This window comes from Camellia sinensis, chromosome 4, assembly GCF_055761805.1.
Source record: "Camellia sinensis isolate YWXY chromosome 4, ASM5576180v1, whole genome shotgun sequence".
Classification (NCBI taxonomy): domain Eukaryota; kingdom Viridiplantae; phylum Streptophyta; class Magnoliopsida; order Ericales; family Theaceae; genus Camellia; species Camellia sinensis.
This window is the reverse complement of record NC_138964.1, coordinates 143,672,940-143,677,793: the sequence shown is the minus strand read 5'-3', so window position 1 is coordinate 143,677,793 and position 4,854 is coordinate 143,672,940. Positions and strand designations below refer to the sequence as shown.

The window sequence follows — 4,854 nt, the reverse complement described above, 5'->3', positions numbered from 1 at the left end:
GAGGAATTAGTCGACGAAGAAAAACAGTAACCTAGAGGAACTGAGAGCGATCAGAGCTAACGACCGACCTGGGTGACCACCAACGACCACCAAAATACTCCATGTGTTGTTCGCCATCTGTCAATCTTTGTGTAAGATCTTGTCAATGACATTAAGATCCTGAATGTTACTGTCATTGACAACCGAAATACTCCCTGTGATGTTTAACATTAGGAGTTAAAATGTTGCTGTCATTGACCATCGAATAGTCTGCTGCAACTTGGGATTGTTCTATGTAAGACCCTGAATTTATACATACAACATCAACTCCAACCCCACCCACATTATTGGGAGCTCCAACATTTGGAGTTAAAGCAACCTTGACATCAATTTAAATGTAAAGAATTTTTGGAATTGAAAAAGCAGGTATGTGTATATGTGATTTAAAAAATTCTTAGTCAATCAAGAATGACGAACAATATAAGCAGTCAAAGTTCGACAATTGGTTTAAATTTGTGGACTTGAATATAGATGTAGTTCCAAATGCCCCATTTTTTTTTTCAGTTTCGTACTAGTCATTTTATGACTTTGGTTTATAAACTTCGGATAGTTTGCTTTCTAAACGTTGGTTTTGTTATCGTTGGATTGAAGAGAATGAAAGCATTTATTGGAGATGCTGTTTTTTTTTTTAATAATTGGCATAGATACTGTTTTTCTATTGTTGGAGATATTTACTTTTACATAAACCGATGTAGAAAGGCAAATTTAAGTTATAACAGAGCCAGTATTATGCATGATGAAGCTCAGAATTCTGGAATTCTGAAATTGGAGCTGCAGATGTATGTTGTTTACTAGTCAAAGACAACAAGGTTTTAATTTCCATCAGTGTAACCTTGGCTATGTGCCTAACCTAACAAAATCAAAACTTCCAAATTAAATTCTAAATTGAGACTAGGGTGGGAGGTTTTTATAGCAATTTCATCTTGTGAACAAAGTGAAGTTGCAGATGTATGAAGCTACAGATGTATGTTGTTTGCTAGTCAATGACAGCAAGGTTTCAACTTCTAGCAGTATAACACTTGATTGTGTGCCTAACCTAAGAAAAGAAAGACTTCCAAATTAAATTATGAATGTTACTTTGCGCACAACAGCTTCTATCCATAACTTACTTTTACCACTTTGTAGAACCTTGCATCCAAAGTTGGCCAAATCAAAGGAACTTTGAATGGGTGATAAGAATAACATTTCAATTTAGTTCATAATACTAGTGCATATAAACAATGTGCTTTAATTTAGTAATCTAACAACATATTTCCAAACAAAATGAGCTAAGAAGATCATATTATATCAACCACATCAACAAAATATTCGTTTCCACCTACAAAGATATGCCCACATTCATTTCATGACAACATAGCCCCACAAGCCATCAAATTACCCCAAAACTAACAAAAACTAACAAGCCAGTAATTTGCATCATCAAGTACAAAATCATACAAAACACAATAACGTAAATCATCGCCTTCAATTTCTTCTCCATCCTTTGAAGCCTTCAACCATGGTCATGAATTTCATTTTCCATCTCAGAAAGTATTGCCCTTAGCTCGTTAAATTCTTCTGTTGTTATAGCATGACGAGCTCCAATATTGGAATAGTATGTGGAGGTAACATCCTCATCATCATCATCATTTGTGAACTTGAAGTAATTGCAGTGTGCCTTATTACTCTACAATTCATGAAAATCAATTAATCAAAGCAAGCTAGGAAGCACGGATACAAATACGGGTACGATACGATACGGATATGGCGATACGAAAAAATTTGAAAAACTAGAATATGGGTACGGCAGGGATACGTTTGTAAAAAATATTATTTTCACAATTTTTAGTAATGTAACATACATAAAAATAAAACTTATTCAATTTTTAGTTCTTTTAAACTAATAATCTAAAATTGTTTTATTTAGCACAAAAAAAATTTAATATTTAGCACAGTAATTAATTTACAAACCATAATGATATTTTTTGCAAAAAAAAAAAAAAATATGTGACAATTTATTTAGCCAAATAGGTTCAACTTTTTTCATAACCAAACACATTTACAACTTATTTTAATTCTTTTAAACTAATAATCTAAAATTTTATAAGTATAAAAAGCTAACATATAAATGATATCAAATGGGGCCAATGTGAAAACATGAAATTTCTTAGTTTTCATTTCAGAATCTGTAAATTTTACTAAAGAAATTGAGAAAAAAATTTCCCCTATAATCTCAAATTTAATATTGATTTCATTTTATAGATCTTAAAGAATAAAGAGTATATTTAAAATAAAAAAAAAAGAAAGAAAAAAGAAAAGAATTGTGTATTATAAAACCAGCAACAACCAACAGGAGATCGAAAGAAAGAGAGAGGAGAGCAAGATGAGACGAAAGAGGAAGAGGGAGAGATTGAGCGAGAGCAAAAGCGAGAGTGAGTGAGATCGAGTCTATCAGTCCAGAGAGATCGAGCGAGAGGGAAAGAGAGAGAGGGACGAACCTGATCGACGACGACGACGCTGCTGTTCGCGAACCTGATCGACGACGCTACTGTCCAGAGAGACGATGCTGCTGTTCCTCCTTCTTTGCTGCTGCTGCTGCTGCTAGGGCTTGGTTGGTTGTTTTTTTTTTTGTTTTATGTTACATAACTTTTGTTATTTTACAATTTGACCCCATTATAAGTTTTTTAAATTATTTTTTCGCCCCGCCGTATCCTGAAAGTATCCAAGCGTATCCCTAAAGTATCCTCGCGTATCCCAAATGTATCTGAAATTCAAAAAATTAAAAAAAAAAATAGGATACTTATTTTCCATATCCGATACGTATCCCGTCGTATCGGACGCGTATCCGTATCCGATACGCGTACGGGACCCATTTCAGAGTATCCGTGCTTCATAGAAAGCAAGCAATTCAATTTCCAAATACTAAAGGGTTAATTTGTATAATACATACGGACATAGAATATAGCTTAGTACTTACATATTTTGATGGACACACAAAGAACAAACGTCCTTAATTTCTATTCTCATTGGTTCGTACAATATACATGGCAGTTGTTCTCCCACAATCACACATTCTTGGTTTTAATCTAATGTTGCTATTGTTAGTAGAAGAAAAAGCCATTTTTTTATCTGCATAACCAATACCTAAGCCATTTCAATTTTCTCCGAGTCGTCTTGATTTGAAATAAAAAATAACTTATTTAGTGAAGACTAACTATTTTCTGAAGCTCATTAGATTCGATCATGGATTCCTTTTTTTATTATTATTAATTGGAGGTCTCATATTTTCAATATTACTATTTCTATTTCATCACCAATTTTAATGATACATAGTCCAAGGTTTGTTTTGTATGCACTTAACTAAGTGGTAAGACAACCTAAGATGATAAACATTTTATGTTTTTCAAAAGTTCATAAATATGGTCTCAAGCCTACAAATACGGGTTGTAATAAAATTTGAAGTACTATAAACACTAGCATCCAACTCTTAAATCCAAATAACAATCCTAAATTTATAAGCCCCAAACAAAATTTCCTAGAATGCAGATTCAAGTAAAAAACAAAAAAACAAACCAGGATTCATAGAATGCAGATTCATATCATCCAACTCTAAAATCCAAGTAAGAATCCTAAATTTATAAGGCCCAAACAAAATTTCCTTGAATGTAGATTCATACAATGCAGATTCAAGTAAAAAAAAAAACTAAATTCATAGAATCCTGAATTACACATTCCTAAATTAAATGCAGGTTCATATCATCCAATATAATGCAATTATACAATCCTAAATTGAAGTAAAAAAAAATAACAATCTTGAATTCATAGAATGCAAATTCAATCCTTCAATGCATATTCAAGTAACCAAAAAAAAAAAAAAAAATACAAAACAAACCTAAATTCATAGAATCCTGAATTACACAATCCTAAATTCAACGCAAGTTCATATCATCCAATAGAATGCAATTACACAATCCTAAATTCAACTCAAAAAAAAAAAAAAAAAAAAAAAACGTAAATTCATAGAATGTAGATTCAAATAAACCAAGTCTCAAATGAAAATAACAATCCCAAATTCATAATCCCCAAAGAAAATTTCATAGAATCCAGTTATACAATCCTAACTACAAATAATAATAAAAAGAACAATCCTAAATTCATAGAATGTAAATTCATAGAATCCAAGTCTCAAATCAAACTAACAGTCCTTAATTTATAAGCCCCAAAAAAAATTTCTCACAAATCCTAACAGAATCTTCAAGGCAAGACACAAATTATAACAAAAATTGATGGGAAAATTGTAACCCTAACAGCAATTGAAGGCAAAACGCATACCCAAACAGTCACAATTTATGAATATGTACAGGAATTTATGCCAAAGCAAAACCCTAGTTTTGCAATATCAAGTTTGTATGAGAGGAGTCAACTTCAGTTTGTCCACCCAACACAAAGACGAGTGGGATGAGAGAGAGATAAGCGAAAGGGTTTTGAAGAGTGAATCGGCTCCAGTTTCTTTACCCAACACAGAGACGAGAGAGATGACAGAGGGATCACTGACCTGAGTTTTTCTTTACCCAACACAGAGACGAGAGGGATGAGAGAATGAGCACTGACCAGAGTTTTGAAGAGTTAAATCGCAGCTCTGGTTCTGAGAGCAATGAGTGAGAGAGTTTCAACGAGTTGAATCACAGCTCCAGATGAGAGAGGGGTTTTCAAGAGTTGAGAGAAGAAAGAGACTGATTGTTGGGAATGAGAAAGAGAGATACAGAAGAAGAGAAAAGGCTGATCGTGGTTTGATTGATGAACAGAGAGAGTGTCAACATTTTCGGGCCATTCGGG

At 33.1% G+C, this 4,854-nt stretch overlaps 1 long non-coding RNA gene across 2 annotated transcripts; it reads right to left on the bottom strand.

The window, feature by feature from the left end:
• Positions 1-1,290: 1,290 nt before the first annotated feature.
• LOC114322951 (uncharacterized) lies at positions 1,291-4,854 on the bottom strand. 2 transcript variants are annotated; one of them, XR_003650960.2, is made up of 3 exons: positions 4,574-4,854; positions 2,517-2,782; positions 1,291-1,705 (listed from the first exon to the last, which is right to left on the bottom strand). It is a non-coding gene; the product is annotated as an uncharacterized LOC114322951 (long non-coding RNA). The 2 variants fall into 2 exon arrangements; XR_003650961.2 differs by having other exon boundaries at positions 4,351-4,851.